Here is a 25,624-nt window from a genome sequence, read left to right on the forward strand (position 1 = left end):
CTGGGCAATAATGATGCTCATTAGAATCCTGAGCCGGTTTTCGACTTGAGAGTGAATAAAATGTTAGCAGGTAGAATTGGCCTAAAACACATTGCCTGCCTCTACAGGGACCTCTAGTAACGGCCTGTGGTAGTGCATGAGTGAACCCAGCACAAGAGCCGGGCTCTATAGGGACCTCTAGTGACAGCCTGTGGGAGTGCACCCAGCACTTGAACGTGACTCTACATGGACCACTAGTCACAGAATGCGGTAGTGCAAAGTTTAGTAAATCTGGGCCTATGTTTAACAATGCTGTCATCATCTTGGAGTTACTGGTTACTCTAACTCAGGGGTCTCCAAACCGGTCCTGGATGGCCGGATCCATGCCAGATTTTTAAAATTACTACATGTATCTCAATGGGGATATCCAAAAATTTTTGCATGGATCCGGCCCTCCAGGACCGGTTTGGAGACCCCTGCTCTAACTACACGATCTGTCTTCACATTTCCTGCAGTGTCTATAAGGGCTGTCTGAGATGAGTATCAAACAAGGGGAATAAAAGTGGACGATTTTTAGTGGGGTCCAATGTACTCGTCCTAGGAAGTAGTAAACAAAGAGATTGTACAGAGTTCCCCAGTGGGAGCCAATGGATTAGCTCAGGTTAGCTTTTCTCTCACTGATTATGAAAAGGTAAGTGCATGGTGTAGACCCTTTTCGGAATATAAGGATACCTCACACAGGTTACAGGCAGGACGCCTACTGTCATCCCAACCGATGGCCGTCCAGCGTCATCATTGGTATCCTGCTCCTACGGCAGGCTGGCGGTGCAATGCCCGTCGGGCAGCATGGGGGGCTGCACTTTGGCGGAGATCTTTTATTCCGAGCCAACGGGTGTATGCGTGTGAGGGGCCTAAAAAAGTGCAATAGTGAGCGTGAGTGTGTGTGTATTAAAAAAAGTCAGTAGAGTCCATTAAGGATTATTTTAATAGTCAGGCTCACTGCTTTATTAAAAGAAAGTAAAGGGGTATTAAGGAGTGATGGGCAATGGGACCAATCCTTATTCAACCCTTAATGTGAATTCGGTCGACATGTTTCTTGCCATAAGGGCAATTCGTCAGGACCTTAGTGCTCATATGATTGCTGGGATCCAGCTGGCTGTCCTGGCTTCGGCGTCAACGTGGGAGGGGTAGGTGCCTAGATGCCTGCCATCAGCGACTTTTGAGGAACTCCTCACTCGTTGCTGGCCCCACCTGGACAGCTCGTGAGACCTTCAGACGGGACTAACGGTTTCCAGGAGGTCCATCAAAGGATACATTTACTGTGCGACACTGTGCAGGTCGTATACCGGAGTCCTCTTACTTGAGAGGATCCCAGCAATCATATGAGCACTAAGGTCCTGACGAATTGCCCTTATGGCAAGAAACATGTCGACCGAATTCACATTAAGGGTTGAATAAGGATTGGTCCCATTGCCCATCACTCCTTAATACCCCTTTACTTTCTTTTAATAAAGCAGTGAGCCTGACTATTAAAATAATCCTTAATGGACTCTACTGACTTTTTTTTAATACACACACACTCACGCTCACTATTGCACTTTTTTAGGCCCCTCACACGCATACACCCGTTGGCTCGGAATAAAAGATCTCCGCCAAAGTGCAGCCCCCCATGCTGCCCGACGGGCATTGCACCGCCAGCCTGCCGTAGGAGCAGGATACCAATGATGACGCTGGACGGCCATCGGTTGGAATGACAGTAGTCGTCCTGCCGGTAACCTGTGTGAGGTATCCTTATATTCCGAAAAGGGTCTACACCATGCACTTACCTTTTCATAATCAGTGAGAGAAAAGCTAACCTGAGCTAATCCATTGGCTCCCACTGGGGAACTCTGTACAATCTCTTTGTTTACTACTGTCTGAGATGACCCTCATGCAGCCATGTACTGTGAAAACTAAGGCTCTCTGTCTCTCTATCCAGTGTCATTGAGACTTTCACTGTGCTGTATAGTTACTACTAAGACATCTCAAAATTACACATAAGCCATATCTCTTCTGAATTGCAGTTTGCATTTGTATTTACGTATTATGGGCCTCATTTACTACAAAATGATGCAGAGTTGTATCATTTTAAAAGCCCAGGGATGCCTAGCATTAAAATCAATACGGCGCAATCATGAGCTTTCCCCTGCACTGGAGCACAATTTGCTGCCATGCGCCAGCACAGGCACCCTTGCATCATGTTGCAAAGGTGCCTACGTTGTGGGGATGATTGTTTTTGCACAGGAAGGGACACCTTCCTGCACAAAAACAATCATTGATGGCATTTTAAACAAGCCTTTGCAGTGAAATAGGTCTTGCATTGCTGAAAGCTTGAGCTAATGGTGGTGCATTTTTATTTGCTACGCCAATAGCTCAAACTTTCAGTAATGTGAGAACATTTGCATTGCAAATGCTTGTTTATGCATTGCACCCACGACACGTCACTGTGCAGAGGGTTTAAATTCAGTTCAGCAGCACATTTCGCTGTAAAATAAACAAAAGCAGTCAAGCCTTTATCTCTTATTGCCCAAGAGCTGAAATTCTATGGATTTCCCAGCATAAATGCATTCCAGGCCTCAAATACGACCCCACAATAATCTTTATCTTTCAGAGCAGTACCACGGAGAGTACATTATTTTCTCTAAACCTTTAACACACTGTTTCTTGTTGGTTTGACTTTGGCAGGCAACACACATCTTACAAAAACACGCAATTCAATGTCTTAATCCGGCATTCCTTCCTCAAGGCCTTGGTGAGTAATTGAATGAAAACATGTTAAGGAATAAGGATGGAGGTTCATGTGTCTAAGGTACTCTGAACACAGATGTGCGTCTGCAGTGTGTTTGTTTGGAAAATGCATAAAAGCAGGGCTTTATTTCTGCAGAGAATGGTGGTAAGGATATGACACTATCAGGGCTTCGTAGATCAGTGATTTATATCCAAGTAGAGGAATATCATAAAGTAGTAGTTCATCTGAATGAAGCACACTGCTGTTTTCGTGTGCTGTACAGCGAACCATAGCTTTGTCTGGACTCTAGTTTCAGATTAAAGAAACTTCCCTCCTTCAAGTGTTGCCCTACTCGTCTTTTACGGCCACATGCATCATCCCGGCCGTTTGCGAATTCCAAATTGCAAAAAATAGGGAATCTACAAATGGAATTTACAAAATGGGATGCATGTATATTTTCCCATAATATTTGCGATTCGGTAAAAATCGCAATTTTTAGCGAATCGCAAATATTATGCGAATTCGAATTTGCGATTTCGCATTTCCCATTGATTCCTATGGGCCAAAAGGCCCATAGGAATCAATGGGAATTGCGAATTTGCAAATTAGAATTCGCAAAATGTTAATGCATTCCATGGGTGCAGGGGGGGGTCCAAAGGACCCCCACCTGCACCCCTGAAATGTATTTTAAAGTGGATGTTTCACACACACATGTCCTAAGGACATGTGTGTCTGTAACATGGCAGTGTTTAAAATGCTAATTTGAGCATTTTATATCTTTTTCGCAAATTTCCACGAGGTTCACCCTCGTGGTAATTTGCCCCCCCTAATTGCGAAACAATCATGCATTGCTTTTAAGGAATCGGAAATTTGTGATTCCTTAGAAGCAATCGCATTTTTGGAAATCGCTAAAAATAGCGATTTTGCCAAAAATGATTGATGCATACTAAAAAGATATTTAGGAATCGCAAACGGCCGATTTTACCGAATCGCACCGTTTGCGATTCCTAAATACCTTGATGCATGTGGCCGTTAATGCTAGAAACATATGTTTCTTTCAATTTAGGAATTACTTATCCTGTTCAGTGCAGATTTTGACATGAAAGAGTTTGAGCTGTGTTTCTGTAGGAAATTGGGTTAATAGTTGTGTGGCCTGTGTGAGTAATAGGTCCACAATTCTCCTTACTGGGAACCGAGCACGCCATTGCGGCACTTGACTCTCTAAGGGCAGGGAAGCAGAGCAGTTCAAGGCCTACTCAGGTGGTGTGGGCTACCAATCGCTAAATGCTGGCACGCAATCATAACACTAAATAAATGATTGCTCAGTCAGTGCTTTTTCTGTAGAAAAAGGAAAAGTACATTTATTACAGGCACTACAAAATATATGCAGTAATTTACAAATATGTACCTAGGCAGATGGAAAAAACCATAGATGACATTGCATAATCACCAGAGGCGTAGCTAGAGCTTGTGGCGCCTGGGCATATCCCTCAGATTGCCACCCCTAGGGGGTGGGGAGGTGCTTGGGAAAAAGGACGGCGAGCACTTGAAAGAGGTTCGAGAGCCACGTAGTATTGCCGCTAATAGTTACCTCTGTCATGCAAGTTACATGTAAATGTAAAATTGATACTTGTATAGCGCCCTACTCACCCGCCACATACATGACATGGTCCAAGGCTACACAGTTGAATACACCGGTGACTGGCAGTACAAAAGAGAACACACAGACTGCATGATCTATCTGGGGACTCCTCAAAACCGCATGTGACATCCATCAGAGAGCTGCGTGAACAATTACCTGGTAATCCCCTCAGCACAATGCAAACATGCACATACATGACACTGTTCAGGGATCTACAACTAACATTAAATGACCATTCATCTTGGTCCCCTGTGAGAGGGACAGGCGGAAAAAGAATCGAGGAGGTCTTATGCGTGGATTAATGATGGCTTAATTTATTAAGGGTCAACACAAGGTAAGTAAATATAAGTCAGGGTTGGTTGGTGATCTTCTTTCTTCTGTCTTCCGGTTGGTTTTTCCCTCCAGGCGAGTGGTGGTAGCGTCCCCGGGTACCGAGGGAAAGAAGAGATGGTATGCGGTAAGTATTTATGTTCCCCGAACAACAGGTTGATGAAAGGGAACAGGGCCGTCACCAAGGTCAAAAATGAAAAGTGGAACACCCAAGTGCACGTACTTGATGTAAGTGTAGGCATTCAAAGGCGTAAGCGCTCCCCTTTTTGGCTTCTGCCCTGGTGCTCGCATGCAACAAGCCCCACCCCCACCCCAAACACACCAGCAATGAAACCCCCCCACTTCTTTACCCGTGGGTAAAGTTATCCAAAACAATCCCTTCCTCCGCCCCTTCCTACCCCTCTCCCCGGTTCACGTACCGCCGGAGCCGTAACTCTCCAGAGCTACGGTGACGTGAAGGCGTCCTCCGGGGGCGTCCACCAGTCCTCCGTCCAGAGGTCGAGCTCCACTTCTTCTTCCTCACAGTTGCTGGGGTCTAGTTCGTCGGTTGTCTGTTCCGCTGGATAATGCGTCCCCTTACCGTCCCTGGTCCTGCTTTCCTCCTTCGGCTCCCTTTTCTCGCGCTCCTCAACATTTCCCGGCTTCCGCCTTTGAAGGGCTGGTCCCGCCTCTCGAGTCTCCTCTGATTGGTCCCCGTCCACTTCTGCTTCCTCTCCGGGTCTTCCTGTACAGAAGAGCAGTCCGGGTGAGTTAACCCTTGGTGCACTGAGGAAGTCCTGTTTGCATATGTTTGGCACTCTAAACGGTCAAGGTCATTGATTGTAACCGGAAATTAGTACCGAGTGCGGTCACACCGTTCGCACCGCCCTAACCTGCTCAAGGTTCTTGTAACCTCAGTGACAGAGTCACAGTGACTGGATCACTGTTGCTCTAGGGCAGAGGTCTTCAATCTGTGGGGCGCGACCCCCAGGGGGGTCGTGGAGTCCTGGGAAGGGGGTCGCAGATTCTGCCAGAGTGCAGTTCCTGACGTGGGGCTGATCGAGGGTGCTCAAGGCGGAGGCCGCCTAATTCACACCAAGGTGTGAAAAACATCAAAGCCTCGTTAACAAGTAAAGGTCTTTTAAAGACCTGTGATAGTACTCTGGTGTGCCTTTGTGTGTGTCCAAGCTGTTTCAGCCAGGCTGACATACAGGAGCTGGGGGGGTGGGGGGTTGGGGGAGGAGGCTGTAGCCATTTGAGTTCAATGGACTTAGCTGTGGGTTTATTTTTACTTTTAACATTTTATATAGCGCTAGTTTAACCCGTAGGTATCAGAGCGCTTTACAAATACACAGTAAACAGCAGAAGGACAGCAGAAGGACATTACAATCAAATCATTGGTTCAAGTCCCACGAGCCCTCATACCTGGCGCCTGTGCAGGAGAAATGTGGCTGAGAGTCTGTTCTTCATGGTGAGATGTTTTCACAGCCGGCTGCCACCCCCTCCCCCCCCCCCCCCCCCAAGCAGGGAGGCACAGAGATGCCCTCCCATGAGAGAGGAAGACGAAGCAGAGAGATACTGACCCCCCATGAGAGAGGCACAGACAAGGTGGGTGAATGAATGATGGGTGGATGGATGAAAGGGTGGACGGATGAAGGATGCATGGATGGATGGATGAAAGGGTGGATGGCTGTATGGATGGACGGATGGAAGGATGAAAGGGTGGACGGATGTGTGAAAAGGTGGGTGGATGAATGATGAGTGGATGGATGTAAAGATGAAAGGGTGGATGGATGTGTGAAAAGGTGGGTGGATGGAGGATGGATGGATGAAAGGGTGGATGGAAGGATGAAAGGGTAGATGGATGAGGGATGGATGTATGGATGGATAAAAGGTTGCATGGATGAATGACGGATGGATTTGTGAAAAGGTGGGTGGATGAGTGATGGGTGAATGGATGGATGTAAGGGTGGATGGATGAAGGATGGATGGAAGGATGGAAGGATGAAAGTGTGGATGGATGGATGAAGAATGGATGTATGGATGGATAAAAGGTTGCATAGATGAATGATGGATGGATGGATGTGTGAAAAGGTGTGTGGATGGACGGGTGGATAGGCAAAGTATGGATGGAAGGATGAAAGGGTGGATGGATGATGGATGTATGGATGGATAAAAGGTTGCATGGATGAATGATGGATGGATGGATGTGTGAAAAGGTGGGGTATGAATGATGGATGGGTGGGTGGATGGATGGATGGATGAAAGGGTGGGTGGATGAAGGATGGATGGATGGATGAAAGGGTGGATGGATATATGGATGGAATAATGAAAGGGAGGATGGATGTATGGATGGAAGGATGAAAGGGTGGATGGATGAAGGATGGATGTATGGGAGGATGGATAAAAGGTTGCATGGATGAATGATGGATGGATGTGTGAAAAGGTGGGTGGAAGAATGATAGATGGATGGACGGGTGGATAGGTAAAGGATGGATGTATGGATGAAAGGGTGGATGGATGATGGATAGATCGATGGATAAAAGGTTGCATGGATGAATGATGGATGGATGGATGGATGTGTGAAAAGGTGGGTGTGTGGATGGACGGGTGGATAGGTAAAGGATGGATGTATGGATGGAAGGATGAAAGGGTGGATGGATGAAGGATGGATGGATGTGTGGAAGTGTGGGTGGATGAATGATGGATGGATGGATGTGATGAGGTCTAACAGGCGCATTTATGGTTGTTGATAGTTGTTTATGATGAGTACCAGCTTCTAGAATCTTTTGTCGGAAGGGGGTCCTTACGCCTAAAAAGGTTTTACAAGGGGGTCTCAGCATCAAATAGTTTGAAGACCTCTGCTCTAGGGTGTGCTGCTTTGTAGGCCTGCCCGCAAGACTGGAGATGAACTTCAGTATGGATTGTGGTGGACAGGCCTTCAAGGATAACCCACAATTGACACCACTAGGGTACACCTGCTTGTGCTAAGACTTCAAGCCTTCTAAGGTCTAGTGGGTCCTTCTAAGGTCTAGCATGGGAATATGCTCCCTCAGTAGAGTAGTCTGGTGGACTGGTCATGAAGGCTGAACCCTGTTCCCCAGTTCAAAATTCGACAGCTCTGGCCATAGTGCCACATCCTCTCCCCGACGGAACACCATACTGCCCCACTGAGAGAAACTCGCACTGCCTTCAGCTACAACCTAATTGTGCCCGTTATAAACACTTGGATGTGGCTCAATTCAAATTATGCACTTGATAAGAGTAATAAGCTGCCTAAAAAAAAAGTAAAAGCAAACACTCATAGGAATTGCAAGATTATGTAAAGAATGTTAAAGGTAAGCAGAAACAACATGGTTACCTTAACGATCTCTCACTCACTATTCAGAAATCAGCGAGTGGTTTTACCTGAAAAGGACATGACTACAGGGCCCTAAAGGGAACCGTTTCAAAGTCAGTATTGTTTAAAAAGACCACATCCATAAACACAGAGCTGGGGTACACATTTTGTTTTCCAATCCACCCATCAACCAGGTATTGCAGTACCTCCAGGAATGGTACACTTCCCCACCTGGGGACAACAATGCTGTTCAAAGAAAGACGAGAAAACAAAAGTAGCGCTTCACTGGCAAACTCTGTAAAGTGAGGCTGATGTATTTGGGTGTGAATAAAACTAATCTGGCAACTTTGCAACCAATCTGTCTTGCTTTATGTAGTTATGTATTTATTTTTCATATTTAACCTTCTATTTCTCTCCATCCCGCTGCACTTTGGAACAGAAAAATGTCAGAAAAAGGGCATTTCCCAAAAGAGTGTTTTTCTTTTTTGGAGCCATTTCACAGGGAAGCAACTAAATGAAAATAAGAAACAGAGGTTGTGAACCGTTTATTCAAGTCACAGTTTCAGTAAGTGAGGAGCAAGACAGAAAGAGAGGTAATAATAGGAAGGGGGGTCAGCTGCTAGCACAAAAAAGAAGTGGACATTGTCCGAGTCCTATTCCTTCTCTGCCCACCCCCGATCGGCCACGAAAGCAAGCCGAGCCTTATCTGAATGCCTTTGTCCGTCCCAAAATAGTGCCACCTGGGGCAGACCGCCACCCCTTAGCTACACCACTGATCATCACCCACAATCATATAAAGTAAATCTAATGCAGTGGCATTGCGAAACTCTCACTTTTACAACTTAAGCTGGTTGGTGTTGACACTCACTGTTATTTATCGGCCTTTCCAGTCTGCAGCTCTGCACACATAAGCTCATAAAAATACAGAAGGCTGAAAGCAAATGTCAAGCAAGGAAAGTTAATTACAACTAAGAAATGAAGAGGAAATAGAGGGAAATAAAAAGAGTGAGTGGGAAAAAGAGAGAGAGCAAGGGCTGGAAGGAAGAGGGAAAAAAGGGCATATGACGATAAGGAAGTAACTGCAACAAGAAGCAGGGGTAAAAAGGATTAAAGGAAGGATGCATGGGCGAATGGACTGTTGGGTCTAAGGAAAAAACAATATTTGCTTGAGTGAGAAAAAGAAAGTGGCAGGAATGATAATGTATGAATGGGTGAATGGATGAATGGTCCCTGGATGGAAGTATTGAAGGATGGATTGCTGAATTGAAAAAAGGAGGGTGATCTGATGGATGGGTAAAAGGATGTTTGAATGTTTGGAAGTGAGAGCGGAAGGATGAATGGATAGAAAACTAATAACAGAAGGGTGGATTGATGGAATTGTGAAAGGATAAATGAAAGTATGAAAAGATGGATAGATGGCTGTATACATGAAAAGCTTAAAGATGAACGAAAGAGGTTAATAAGGGGCCTCATCTGGAGTAAGTAGGGCTTACTCGCTTTGCTCACCCAATGGCATTCAAGGTATGGCTCAAAGTGGGGGGGATTTTAATTTGCTGGCTATTCCCTTGGTCTATTGTCTTGGTCAACAAACCACATCTTAAAGCCATAATTTTGTACGTAAATGTAATGAACAATAATAATACAAATAAAAGCCAGTCACCAAAGTAAGTGTTATCATGCACTGCATTTACTATGATGCATCAGGGCAAACTCAGTGCTGGGATGTGAGGCAATGAGCGCCCACACTCCTCTTGTAATAATAATTTTGTGTAAATACAAATATTTATGTTATTAAACTGAATTCACTTAAACGCGTAATGACAGGTTGCGGGAGTAATGCTTACAAAAATGAATAATAGAAAATAACTTCAAGCACAGGAAGTGGAGTTTGTGTGTCTCTCCATCGTCGTCAGGAGGTTGGGGAGTCATTGGATTTCGATATATATATACATATATATATATATATATATATATATATATATATATATATATATATATATATATATATATATATATCAAACACACGAGAGTTGTCCCCTCAAAGAAGCCTCACGACAGGTAGGTTGACTTCACGTTTATTATTGCAGGCTACAGCATGGTTGTTGAGGCATCACCAGCGAGATACAGCCGACGCAATTCGTGCTACTCCAGCACTTTGTCACAGGCTAAATCACTCTGCAGGCACCAACCGGTTTTAAACACCTGTTCCCATTACAGTAGTCCGCCCCAATGGGCGTGTACAGGCGCACTGCCTGCTGGTCTTTGTAGTGTTTAGGCATCAAACTCCAGTGAGTAGTCAGTGCTCTGCGCAATAATAGCAATTAAAATACCCCAGTGGGTTGGTGAATGTCCCGCTCAATCCAGGCTGCACCATACGACCTGCATCACGCTCCTCCTGTCTGCTGCTACACGCCGGTTGGCGCTGACATGATCCGCTGCTAAGCGGCTGGGCTCCTTCACAGCAGGACTGGCCGTTTCAACATCAAACACACGAGAGTTGTCCCCTCAAAGAAGCCTCACGACAGGTAGGTTGACTTCACGTTTATTATTGCAGGCTACAGCATGGTTGTTGAGGCATCACCAGCGAGATACAGCCGACGCGTTTCGTGCTACTCCAGCACTTTGTCACAGGCTAAATCACTCTGCAGGCACCAACCGGTTTTAAACACCTGTTCCCATTACAGTAGTCCGCCCCAATGGGCGTGTACAGGCGCACTGCCTGCTGGTCTTTGTAGTGTTTAGGCATCAAACTCCAGTGAGTAGTCAGTGCTCTGCGCAATAATAGCAATTAAAATACCCCAGTGGGTTGGTGAATGTCCCGCTCAATCCAGGCTGCACCATACGACCTGCATCACGCTCCTCCTGTCTGCTGCTACACGCCGGTTGGCGCTGACATGATCCGCTGCTAAGCGGCTGGGCTCCTTCACGGCAGGACTGGCCGTTTCAACATCAAACACACGAGAGTTGTCCCCTCAAAGAAGCCTCACGACAGGTAGGTTGACTTCACGTTTATTATTGCAGGCTACAGCATGGTTGTTGAGGCATCACCAGCGAGATACAGCCGACGCGTTTCGTGCTACTCCAGCACTTTGTCACAGGCTAAATCACTCTGCAGGCACCAACCGGTTTTAAACACCTGTTCCCATTACAGTAGTGCGCCCCAATGGGCGTGTACAGGCGCACTGCCTGCTGGTCTTTGTAGTGTTTAGGCATCAAACTCCAGTGAGTAGTCAGTGCTCTGCGCAACAATAGCAATTAAAATACCCCAGTGGGTTGGTGAATGTCCCGCTCAATCCAGGCTGCACCATACGACCTGCATCACGCTCCTCCTGTCTGCTACTACACGCCGGTTGGCGCTGACATGATCCGCTGCTAAGCGGCTGGGCTCCTTCACGGCAGGACTGGCCATTTCAACATCAAACACACGAGAGTTGTCCCCTCAAAGAAGCCTCACGACAGGTAGGTTGACTTCACGTTTATTATTGCAGGCTACAGCATGGTTGTTGAGGCATCACCAGCGAGATACAGCCGACGCGTTTCGTGCTACTCCAGCACTTTGTCACAGGCTAAATCACTCTGCAGGAACCAACCGGTTTTAAACACCTGTTCCCATTACAGTAGTCCACCCCAATGGGCGTGTACAGGCGCACTGCCTGCTGGTCTTTGTAGTGTTTAGGCATCAAACTCCAGTGAGTAGTCAGTGCTCTGCGCAATAATAGCAATTAAAATACCCCAGTGGGTTGGTGAATGTCCCGCTCAATCCAGGCTGCACCATACGACCTGCATCACGCTCCTCCTGTCTGCTGCTACACGCCGGTTGGCGCTGACATGATCCGCTGCTAAGCGGCTGGGCTCCTTCACAGCAGGACTGGCCGTTTCAACATCAAACACACGAGAGTTGTCCCCTCAAAGAAGCCTCACGACAGGTAGGTTGACTTCACGTTTATTATTGCAGGCTACAGCATGGTTGTTGAGGCATCACCAGCGAGATACAGCCGACGCAATTCGTGCTACTCCAGCACTTTGTCACAGGCTAAATCACTCTGCAGGCACCAACCGGTTTTAAACACCTGTTCCCATTACAGTAGTCCGCCCCAATGGGCGTGTACAGGCGCACTGCCTGCTGGTCTTTGTAGTGTTTAGGCATCAAACTCCAGTGAGTAGTCAGTGCTCTGCGCAATAATAGCAATTAAAATACCCCAGTGGGTTGGTGAATGTCCCGCTCAATCCAGGCTGCACCATACGACCTGCATCACGCTCCTCCTGTCTGCTGCTACACGCCGGTTGGCGCTGACATGATCCGCTGCTAAGCGGCTGGGCTCCTTCACAGCAGGACTGGCCGTTTCAACATCAAACACACGAGAGTTGTCCCCTCAAAGAAGCCTCACGACAGGTAGGTTGACTTCACGTTTATTATTGCAGGCTACAGCATGGTTGTTGAGGCATCACCAGCGAGATACAGCCGACGCGTTTCGTGCTACTCCAGCACTTTGTCACAGGCTAAATCACTCTGCAGGCACCAACCGGTTTTAAACACCTGTTCCCATTACAGTAGTCCGCCCCAATGGGCGTGTACAGGCGCACTGCCTGCTGGTCTTTGTAGTGTTTAGGCATCAAACTCCAGTGAGTAGTCAGTGCTCTGCGCAATAATAGCAATTAAAATACCCCAGTGGGTTGGTGAATGTCCCGCTCAATCCAGGCTGCACCATACGACCTGCATCACGCTCCTCCTGTCTGCTGCTACACGCCGGTTGGCGCTGACATGATCCGCTGCTAAGCGGCTGGGCTCCTTCACGGCAGGACTGGCCGTTTCAACATCAAACACACAAGAGTTGTCCCCTCAAAGAAGCCTCACGACAGGTAGGTTGACTTCACGTTTATTATTGCAGGCTACAGCATGGTTGTTGAGGCATCACCAGCGAGATACAGCCGACGCGTTTCGTGCTACTCCAGCACTTTGTCACAGGCTAAATCACTCTGCAGGCACCAACCGGTTTTAAACACCTGTTCCCATTACAGTAGTCCGCCCCAATGGGCGTGTACAGGCGCACTGCCTGCTGGTCTTTGTAGTGTTTAGGCATCAAACTCCAGTGAGTAGTCAGTGCTCTGCGCAACAATAGCAATTAAAATACCCCAGTGGGTTGGTGAATGTCCCGCTCAATCCAGGCTGCACCATACGACCTGCATCACGCTCCTCCTGTCTGCTACTACACGCCGGTTGGCGCTGACATGATCCGCTGCTAAGCGGCTGGGCTCCTTCACGGCAGGACTGGCCATTTCAACATCAAACACACGAGAGTTGTCCCCTCAAAGAAGCCTCACGACAGGTAGGTTGACTTCACGTTTATTATTGCAGGCTACAGCATGGTTGTTGAGGCATCACCAGCGAGATACAGCCGACGCGTTTCGTGCTACTCCAGCACTTTGTCACAGGCTAAATCACTCTGCAGGCACCAACCGGTTTTAAACACCTGTTCCCATTACAGTAGTCCACCCCAATGGGCGTGTACAGGCGCACTGCCTGCTGGTCTTTGTAGTGTTTAGGCATCAAACTCCAGTGAGTAGTCAGTGCTCTGCGCAATAATAGCAATTAAAATACCCCAGTGGGTTGGTGAATGTCCCGCTCAATCCAGGCTGCACCATACGACCTGCATCACGCTCCTCCTGTCTGCTGCTACACGCCGGTTGGCGCTGACATGATCCGCTGCTAAGCGGCTGGGCTCCTTCACAGCAGGACTGGCCGTTTCAACATCAAACACACGAGAGTTGTCCCCTCAAAGAAGCCTCACGACAGGTAGGTTGACTTCACGTTTATTATTGCAGGCTACAGCATGGTTGTTGAGGCATCACCAGCGAGATACAGCCGACGCGTTTCGTGCTACTCCAGCACTTTGTCACAGGCTAAATCACTCTGCAGGCACCAACCGGTTTTAAACACCTGTTCCCATTACAGTAGTCCGCCCCAATGGGCGTGTACAGGCGCACTGCCTGCTGGTCTTTGTAGTGTTTAGGCATCAAACTCCAGTGAGTAGTCAGTGCTCTGCGCAATAATAGCAATTAAAATACCCCAGTGGGTTGGTGAATGTCCCGCTCAATCCAGGCTGCACCATACGACCTGCATCACGCTCCTCCTGTCTGCTGCTACACGCCGGTTGGCGCTGACATGATCCGCTGCTAAGCGGCTGGGCTCCTTCACGGCAGGACTGGCCGTTTCAACATCAAACACACGAGAGTTGTCCCCTCAAAGAAGCCTCACGACAGGTAGGTTGACTTCACGTTTATTATTGCAGGCTACAGCATGGTTGTTGAGGCATCACCAGCGAGATACAGCCGACGCGTTTCGTGCTACTCCAGCACTTTGTCACAGGCTAAATCACTCTGCAGGCACCAACCGGTTTTAAACACCTGTTCCCATTACAGTAGTCCGCCCCAATGGGCGTGTACAGGCGCACTGCCTGCTGGTCTTTGTAGTGTTTAGGCATCAAACTCCAGTGAGTAGTCAGTGCTCTGCGCAACAATAGCAATTAAAATACCCCAGTGGGTTGGTGAATGTCCCGCTCAATCCAGGCTGCACCATACGACCTGCATCACGCTCCTCCTGTCTGCTACTACACGCCGGTTGGCGCTGACATGATCCGCTGCTAAGCGGCTGGGCTCCTTCACGGCAGGACTGGCCATTTCAACATCAAACACACGAGAGTTGTCCCCTCAAAGAAGCCTCACGACAGGTAGGTTGACTTCACGTTTATTATTGCAGGCTACAGCATGGTTGTTGAGGCATCACCAGCGAGATACAGCCGACGCGTTTCGTGCTACTCCAGCACTTTGTCACAGGCTAAATCACTCTGCAGGCACCAACCGGTTTTAAACACCTGTTCCCATTACAGTAGTCCACCCCAATGGGCGTGTACAGGCGCACTGCCTGCTGGTCTTTGTAGTGTTTAGGCATCAAACTCCAGTGAGTAGTCAGTGCTCTGCGCAATAATAGCAATTAAAATACCCCAGTGGGTTGGTGAATGTCCCGCTCAATCCAGGCTGCACCATACGACCTGCATCACGCTCCTCCTGTCTGCTGCTACACGCCGGTTGGCGCTGACATGATCCGCTGCTAAGCGGCTGGGCTCCTTCACGGCAGGACTGGCCGTTTCAACATCAAACACACGAGAGTTGTCCCCTCAAAGAAGCCTCACGACAGGTAGGTTGACTTCACGTTTATTATTGCAGGTTACAGCATGGTTGTTGAGGCATCACCAGCGAGATACAGCCGACGCGTTTCGTGCTACTCCAGCACTTTGTCACAGGCTACATCACTCTGCAGGCACCAACCGGTTTTAAACACCTGTTCCCATTACAGTAGTCCGCCCCAATGGGCGTGTACAGGCGCACTGCCTGCTGGTCTTTGTAGTGTTTAGGCATCAAACTCCAGTGAGTAGTCAGTGCTCTGCGCAATAATAGCAATTAAAATACCCCAGTGGGTTGGTGAATGTCCCGCTCAATCCAGGCTGCACCATACGACCTGCATCACGCTCCTCCTGTCTGCTGCTACACGCCGGTTGGCGCTGACATGATCCGCTGCTAAGCGGCTGGGCTCCTTCACGGCAGGACTGGCCGTTTTAACATCAAACACACGAGAGTTGTCCCCTCAAAGAAGCCTCACGACAGGTAGGTTGACTTCACGTTTATTATTGCAGGCTACAGCATGGTTGTTGAGGCATCACCAGCGAGATACAGCCGACGCGTTTCGTGCTACTCCAGCACTTTGTCACAGGCTAAATCACTCTGCAGGCACCAACCGGTTTTAAACACCTGTTCCCATTACAGTAGTCCGCCCCAATGGGCGTGTACAGGCGCACTGCCTGCTGGTCTTTGTAGTGTTTAGGCATCAAACTCCAGTGAGTATTCAGTGCTCTACGCAATAATCGGCGTGTAGCAGCAGACAGGAGGAGCGTGATGCAGGTCGTATGGTGCAGCCTGGATTGAGCGGGACATTCACCAACCCACTGGGGTATTTTAATTGCTATTATTGCGCAGAGCACCGACTACTCACTGGAGTTTGATGCCTAAACACTACAAAGACCAGCAGGCAGTGCGCCTGTACACGCCCATTGGGGTGGACTACTGTAATGGGAACAGGTGTTTAAAACCGGTTGGTGCCTGCAGAGTGATTTAGCCTGTGACAAAGTGCTGGAGTAGCACGAAACGCGTCGGCTGTATCTCGCTGGTGATGCCTCAACAACCATGCTGTAGCCTGCAATAATAAACGTGAAGTCAACCTACCTGTCGTGAGGCTTCTTTGAGGGGACAACTCTCGTGTGTTTGATGTTGAAACGGCTAGTCCTGCCGTGAAGGAGCCCAGCCGCTTAGCAGCGGATCATGTCAGCGCCAACCGGCGTGTAGCAGCAGACAGGAGGAGCGTGATGCAGGTCGTATGGTGCAGCCTGGATTGAGCGGGACATTCACCAACTCACTGGGGTATTTTAATTGCTATTATTGCGCAGAGCACTGACTACTCACTGGAGTTTGATGCCTAAACACTACAAAGACCAGCAGGCAGTGCGCCTGTACACGCCCATTGGGGCGGACTACTGTAATGGGAACAGGTGTTTAAAACCGGTTGGTGCCTGCAGAGTGATTTAGCCTGTGACAAAGTGCTGGAGTAGCACGAAACGCGTCAGCTGTATCTCGCTGGTGATGCCTCAACAACCATGCTGTAGCCTGCAATAATAAACGTGAAGTCAACCTACCTGTCGTGAGGCTTCTTTGAGGGGACAACTCTCGTGTGTTTGATGTTGAAACGGCCAGTCCTGCCGTGAAGGAGCCCAGCCGCTTAGCAGCAGATCATGTCAGCGCCAACCGGCGTGTAGCAGCAGACAGGAGGAGCGTGATGCAGGTCGTATGGTGCAGCCTGGATTGAGCGGGACATTCACCAACCCACTGGGGTATTTTAATTGCTATTATTGCGCAGAGCACTGACTACTCACTGGAGTTTGATGCCTAAACACTACAAAGACCAGCAGGCAGTGCGCCTGTACACGCCCATTGGGGCGGACTACTGTAATGGGAACAGGTGTTTAAAACCGGTTGGTGCCTGCAGAGTGATTTAGCCTGTGACAAAGTGCTGGAGTAGCACGAAACGCGACGGCTGTATCTCGCTGGTGATGCCTCAACAACCATGCTGTAGCCTGCAATAATAAACGTGAAGTCAACCTACCTGTCGTGAGGCTTCTTTGAGGGGACAACTCTCGTGTGTTTGATGTTGAAACGGCCAGTCCTGCCGTGAAGGAGCCCAGCCGCTTAGCAGCGGATCATGTCAGCGCCAACCGGCATGTAGCAGCAGACAGGAGGAGCGTGATGCAGGTCGTATGGTGCAGCCTGGATGGAGCGAGACATTCACCAACCCACTGGGGTATTTTAATTGCTATTATTGCGCAGAGCACTGACTACTCACTGGAGATTGATGCCTAAACACTACAAAGACCAGCAGGCAGTGTGCCTGTACACGCCCATTGGGGCGGACTACTGTAATGGGAACAGGTGTTTAAAACCGGTTGGTGCCTGCAGAGTGATTTAGCCTGTGACAAAGTGCTGGAGTAGCACGAAACGCGTCGGCTGTATCTCGCTGGTGATGCCTCAACAACCATGCTGTAGCCTGCAATAATAAACGTGAAGTCAACCTACCTGTCGTGAGGCTTCTTTGAGGGGACAACTCTCGTGTGTTTGATGTTGAAACGGCCAGTCCTGCCGTGAAGGAGCCCAGCCGCTTAGCAGCGGATCATGTCAGCGCCAACCGGCGTGTAGCAGCAGACAGGAGGAGCGTGATGCAGGTCGTATGGTGCAGCCTGTATTGAGCGGGACATTCACCAACCCACTGGGGTATTTTAATTGCTATTATTGCGCAGAGCACTGACTACTCACTGGAGTTTGATGCCTAAACACTACAAAGACCAGCAGGCAGTGCGCCTGTACACGCCCATTGGGGCGGACTACTGTAATGGGAACAGGTGTTTAAAACCGGTTGGTGCCTGCAGAGTGATTTAGCCTGTGACAAAGTGCTGGAGTAGCACGAAACGCGTCGGCTGTATCTCGCTGGTGATGCCTCAACAACCATGCTGTAGCCTGCAATAATAAACGTGAAGTCAACCTACCTGTCGTGAGGCTTCTTTGAGGGGACAACTCTCGTGTGTTTGATGTTGAAACGGCCAGTCCTGCCGTGAAGGAGCCCAGCCGCTTAGCAGCGGATCATGTCAGCGCCAAACGGCATGTAGCAGCAGACAGGAGGAGCGTGATGCAGGTCGTATGGTGCAGCCTGGATGGAGCGAGACATTCACCAACCCACTGGGGTATTTTAATTGCTATTATTGCGCAGAGCACTGACTACTCACTGGAGATTGATGCCTAAACACTACAAAGACCAGCAGGCAGTGTGCCTGTACACGCCCATTGGGGCGGACTACTGTAATGGGAACAGGTGTTTAAAACCGGTTGGTGCCTGCAGAGTGATTTAGCCTGTGACAAAGTGCTGGAGTAGCACGAAACGCGTCGGCTGTATCTCGCTGGTGATGCCTCAACAACCATGCTGTAGCCTGCAATAATAAACGTGAAGTCAACCTACCTGTCGTGAGGCTTCTTTGAGGGGACAACTCTCGTGTGTTTGATGTTGAAACGGCCAGTCCTGCCGTGAAGGAGCCCAGCCGCTTAGCAGCGGATCATGTCAGCGCCAACCGGCGTGTAGCAGCAGACAGGAGGAGCGTGATGCAGGTCGTATGGTGCAGCCTGTATTGAGCGGGACATTCACCAACCCACTGGGGTATTTTAATTGCTATTATTGCGCAGAGCACTGACTACTCACTGGAGTTTGATGCCTAAACACTACAAAGACCAGCAGGCAGTGCGCCTGTACACGCCCATTGGGGCGGACTACTGTAATGGGAACAGGTGTTTAAAACCGGTTGGTGCCTGCAGAGTGATTTAGCCTGTGACAAAGTGCTGGAGTAGCACGAAACGCGTCGGCTGTATCTCGCTGGTGATGCCTCAACAACCATGCTGTAGCCTGCAATAATAAACGTGAAGTCAACCTACCTGTCGTGAGGCTTCTTTGAGGGGACAACTCTCGTGTGTTTGATGTTGAAACGGCCAGTCCTGCCGTGAAGGAGCCCAGCCGCTTAGCAGCGGATCATGTCAGCGCCAACCGGCGTGTAGCAGCAGACAGGAGGAGCGTGATGCAGGTCGTATGGTGCAGCCTGGATTGAGCGGGACATTCACCAACCCACTGGGGTATTTTAATTGCTATTATTGCGCAGAGCACTGACTACTCACTGGAGTTTGATGCCTAAACACTACAAAGACCAGCAGGCAGTGCGCCTGTACACGCCCATTGGTGCGGACTACTGTAATGGGAACAGGTGTTTAAAACCGGTTGGTGCCTGCAGAGTGATTTAGCCTGTGACAAAGTGCTGGAGTAGCACGAAACGCGTCGGCTGTATCTCGCTGGTGATGCCTCAACAACCATGCTGTAGCCTGCAATAATAAACGTGAAGTCAACCTACCTGTCGTGAGGCTTCTTTGAGGGGACAACTCTCGTGTGTTTGATGTTGAAACGGCCAGTCCTGCCGTGAAGGAGCCCAGCCGCTTAGCAGCGGATCATGTCAGCGCCAACCGGCGTGTAGCAGCAGACAGGAGGAGCGTGATGCAGGTCGTATGGTGCAGCCTGGATTGAGCGGGACATTCACCAACCCACTGGGGTATTTTAATTGCTATTATTGCGCAGAGCACTGACTACTCACTGGAGTTTGGTGATGCCTCAACAACCATGCTGTAGCCTGCAATAATAAACGTGAAGTCAACCTACCTGTCGTGAGGCTTCTTTGAGAGGACAACTCTCGTGTGTTTGATACATATATATATATATATAACCAAAGTCCTGACCCTCCAATTGCCCGGAGGGAATACACCGCAGGTACGGATCACCAAATACTCCAGCAAAATCAAAGTAGGCGGGTTCATAGTTGCATAATCGATGTATTCACCCATAAATGGTACAGACAAGTGTCGCCCCAGATGCCTTTCGATTGCCTCTGCGATCGGCTTCTACGATCTTTATCACTTCATATATATATATATATATATATATATATATATATATATATATATATATATATATATATATAAAAATCACTCAATCTATCCATCCATCCATCCATCTATAATGCAGTGTGGAAGAAGCTGGCTCTGTATATGGTATTACCACTAGGTGGTTATACGGGGCACAGAGTCCAGGGGTTCCCCAAAAGTGTACAGGGCTCAATGTGAAACCCAAAGTGCTCTATCAGTGGTAGTTTGACCGAGCTGCCTTAAGCCTAACAAAGAGGAGTGTAAGACATTTATTGCACAGTGATCAATATTGGTCACCCAACTCAAGAAGGAGATCCAGACCAATTTTAGAAAAATATACTTTGTTTGTATTTTATTTTAAGACCAAGATCTTCTCAATAAGATAAGTACGTTTTTAAATCAAAATACTTTTCAGTTTGAAAAATTGACACTTAGAAACATTTCAGCACCGTTCAATAGTATCCTATAGGGAAAACAATATCATGGTTATACAGGTAAGTAATGCTCTTACAATTCCAGTCTTCAGGACCAAAAGTCAGCAAGGGACAGGTGAGTACTGAAACTGCACCACTTGTGGCAAAGGGGCAGCCAGGTGGAGAGGTCAAAATGAGAGTTTTGCCCAATGCTTTTCAATGGAGACTGGCGGTGCCTGGAGCTACACAGCCTGCAAGTAGGTACATTGTTTGCAGGGGTCAAGCTTTGAGGTTTACCTATATCTTAGGCAGTGCTAGCAGGCATGGTACACAGGCAGTGTGCCATGACTACTTAGTCATTTTTTTTTACCTCACAGGGGCATGCCAGTTGCAAGGGCAGTGGCATGGTCCTACTGAGAGGTTCCCAGGGGGCCCTCTTCAGCCTCCATGCCATAGGCACCCTGGGTACCACTTACTAGGGACTTACAGGGGCCACAAAGCAGCATCAAACATAAACTACCAGCGGCACAGGGGCGGCTGGGAGCAGGGTGCATAATCAGCGTTGGCAAGAGGACTGCAGGCATTGTACGGGAGATTGCAGGAGGGAGACCAGCAACAGCCACGGTAATGGAGGGGGTCATGAGGGCACCATTGGCTCAGCTCCCCAAGGCCCATGGGCTTCAGGTGCAGGGATGCCTTTCAACATCAGAGTTTTCTTACCTGAGCTGATCATGGTCCAGGGAACGTTTGAATTCAAACTTCAGGCGTTGCTGTGGAGATCAGGAGAGGTCAGCCAATGCTGGACACGAGGTCAGGATCACTGGGGAGAGTTCACTGCACAGGTGCGCCACTCAGACTGGAGCCGTAGGCATCGGTGTGGAGTGGACAGGGATCCCGGTTCCTGCTTGATCCGGAGCCCTTGGAGTAATTTTCTTGTGGTTAGGTCTGCTGTCCACGGAAGAATGGAGTCTTTTTCGGAGGCAGCCGTCCTCCCAGGGTTTTCAGAAGTCACAGGATGCAAGACAGGTTACAGGTTCACAGAAGCTGGTGGCGGGATGGTAGGGCTTGGGCCAAGGCAGTCGTCGTCTTCAGTCTTCTCTGCAGGATCATCTTCTTGCTTCTTAGGTCATCACAGATCTAGTTTCTAGGTCTGGCAAGCCACCTAAATACTATGGGCCTGATTCCGATCCTGGATTTTTTTTCCCATACAAATAGGATTTGTAGTTTTTTTCCATACAAATTGTACAAGTCCCTTCCAAACCGTGTAGTACGATTCGTACGGGAAAAATACATACAGATCGGCCCAATCCTTACAAATCGGATCGGGAAAAGCTGTACGACACGGACTTGTAAAATAGACCATACAGATTGTAAAAAAGGCTGTCCAACCCGTCAAGTACGATTCGTACCAGTTTGTCAGCATACGATTTGTATGGAAAATGGCCTATATACGGGGAATGACTCGTACCGGGCAACAAAGCAAACCCCTATACGCCTCATACCCTGGTATGACTCGTTCTGGGGGTACGACTCATACCGGGGTACGGGTCGTATAGAGGTATGAGGCGTACAGGAGTCCCCCCGCATGCGAGGCATGTGTATGGTGCGTACACCAAAATCGCATATGTGCACACCGTACCCCAAAATCGCCTGTGTACGCACTGTACCCCAAAATCACGTATGTACGCACCGTACCCCAAAATCGCATATGTACACACCGAACCCCAAAATCACGTATGTACGCACCGTACCCCAAAATCGCGTATGTATGCACCGTACCCCAAAATCGCCTGTGTACGCACTGTACCCCAACATCGCGCATTTACACACCGTACATACGCGATTTTGGGGTACGGTGCGTACATACGCGATTTTGGGGTACGGTGCGTACACGGGCGATGTTGGGGTACAGTGCGTTCATACGCGATTTTGGGGTACGGTTCGTACACAGGTGATTTTGGGGTACGTGCTTGTACGGTGCATACACGACCAGTACCCCTTCATCGCGTATGTACGCACCGTACCCCAGTTTCCGTGTCATCCGTACGCACTGTGCATACGCACCGTACCCCTGTATTCATGGGGTGTACGACGCGTACATGGGGGGGTCTGTCTCATACTGTTTTACGGGCATACACGGCTTTTCCCGCACTTTTTGGCTATTGTAAAAAAAGAGCCGTACCGCATGCCGTTTGTACGAATCGTACTTGCCGGGTTGTAAACTGCTGCCGGGAATACATGGGAACGTCGCGTACAGAGCAATCCGAATCGGAATCGCTTGTATATACGAGTTGTATGGTCTTTTTTACAATTTGTATGGAGTGCGTCTATTTGTACGGATCGTACTTCCTAGGTTGTAGGGGCCTCCTTACAAGTACGAGTTGTATGGAGAAACCGCTCCATACCACGGTTTGTACAGTGTTTTTCCAGGATCGGAATCAGCTCCCATATGTTGGGGCATTTTAGGGGTGTACCAGGTAGGGCCAATGGGCTCCTTACCTGGGGTGACTACACCTTCTATTATGCTACCCTCCTGTGAAAGGGGGCACATACATAGCCCCGATTGGAGGAGTCTCCTCATCTTCAAGATGGCAGAGACTGAAAGGTGAGATTCACCTCACCACCCCGACCTTAGGGGTGGATTTTGCAGAGGTAGGCACACCTCCTGTTCTTCTATGTTTCCCACCATTTTTCCCAATCAAAATGGGGGTGTAAATCAGGGGCTGCCATCTGCTGAAAGCAGCAGAGGCTGGGGTCACATTACAAAGGCGGCAAGGCACTGAAGCTGCCCCTTCTAGCACTGGCCCGTCCTGGGGGAGGAGGTATGACACCCCTGCTCAGGATGTGCATTGTTTCTGGTCCCAGAGAGCAGAAGCTCTATGCCCAGGGGTCCAGAAACATGTCTATGTGTGACAGGCTGCCTAAAGTCAGTCAGTAGGGGTAAAAATTACTATTCCCACTCCAGAGAGTGCAACAGTAGGGAAAATGTTGGATAGCGTAGGGGTAAAAATGACTATTTCCACTCCAGAGAGTGCAACAGTAGGGAAAGCGTTGGATAGCGTAGGGGTAAAAATTACTATTCCCACTCTAGAGAATGCAACAGTAGGGAAAGCGTTGGATAGCGTAGGGGTAAAAATTACTATTCCCACTCCAGAGAGTGCAACAGTAGGGAAAGCGTTGGATAGCGTAGGGGTAACAATTACTATTCCCACTCCAGAGAGTGCAACAGTATGGAAAGCATTGGATAGTGTAGAAGTTAAATATAACATACTTATAAATAATTGTTGTAAATAAAATGATTAAAAGTTTAATTTTTAAATAGCTACATCATTTGCAAATCCCCAATAATAATTACTAAAAACATAATTAAAATTAAATAATTAATTAACAATAAATTAACAATAAATACCAATAAGTATTAATTAATAAATATAAATAACCAAATAATGTTGAACACTAAAACATTTTTAAAAACAAAAAACATATTAATAATTAAAAATTGATTAACAATTAAAAATGGTAAACTGTAAATTTATTTTTAAATAAAAAGTATTGTTTATAAAAATTCATTATCAATTAATAAAATAAATTTCCAATTATTAAAAATAATTAACAATAAAAAATATTATTTACCAATTAAAAAAAATTAATTAACAATTTAAAAAATTAATTGCCAATTAAAAAATTTAATTACCAATTTAAAAAATGTATTGCCAATTAGAAAATGTCATGAACAATTACAAACCTTAATTACCAATTAATAAAATTAATGACCAACTAAATAATTAATTACCAATTAATAATTAATTAGAAATAAAATAATTATCAATACCAATCATTAATAAATAATTACTTAATTACAATTAAATTACTTCCCACCCATTTCCCCTATAAACCCACAACCCACTACAGAACTTAAACACAAAATTAATAAAAATTAATTTACAATTACTAAAAATGTATAATTAATTTACTATCATTAAATTACTTTCCACCCTATTCCCCTATAATCCACAACCCGCTCCAGTACTAAAACATAAAATTAAATTAAAAATAACATTTTTAATATATAAAAATAGTACACATATAATTTAAAACAAATAAAATACTTAACAAAAACATATAACACATACTTATAAAATACATATTAAAATACATAACAACAAACAAATATCGATATTAGTAACATCGAAATTTGTAACATCGATATAATTGATATCAATATTACTAACTTCGATATTACTTACATCGATATAAAAAAATCTATATTACTTACTTTAGGGTCGATATTCTGTCCAACGATATTCTTGCCCTCGATATTCTTCACCTTCGATATTTACAACTCGATATTACTGTAGGTCGATAATAGGAAATTGATATTTTGGCTGTGCACAACTGGCATCAGTGTGGATTTATTACAAGAAGCGTTTTGATACCAAACACTCCTGGGTTCAGTGAAGCCATCATGGTGCAGTGGAACTCGAGTTGTCAAGTTTCCAGCCCATGTACTCTCTATGGCTTCCCTGGCACTTACAACGTTAAGGAATAGACCCAAACATAGAAGGGGTATATCTGCTCATGCCGATATGCCCATACTTGGATATAGTGCACCCTGCCTTATGGCTGGTAAGGCCTGCTAGAGGTGTGACTTACCTATCTTAGGCAGTGCTAGCAGGCATGGCACACAGGCAGTGTGCCATGTCAACTTGGTCATTTTTTCACCTCACAGGATCATGCCAGTTGCAGGGGCATTGGCTTGGTCCTACAGAGAGGTTTCAAGGGGGGCCATCTTCAGCCTACAGGCCATAGGCACCCTGGGAACCACTTACTAGGAACTTACATGGGGGCAGAAGTACAAATTGTGGACATGATTTTAGGGAAAGAACACTGGTACTGAGAACCTGGACAGCAGGGACCCAGTACTCAACAGTCAAAGTTGCATCAAAAATAGGCAAACATGGGTGGGAGGGACAGCAACAGAACCCCATTTTCTCACACAGTGGTATAGAAAACAGAATTCACAGGGAAGATGGAACATATTTTAGTTTCCTGTGAAGTATGGT

This window comes from Lissotriton vulgaris, chromosome 10, assembly GCF_964263255.1.
Source record: "Lissotriton vulgaris chromosome 10, aLisVul1.2, whole genome shotgun sequence".
NCBI lineage: Eukaryota > Metazoa > Chordata > Amphibia > Caudata > Salamandridae > Lissotriton > Lissotriton vulgaris.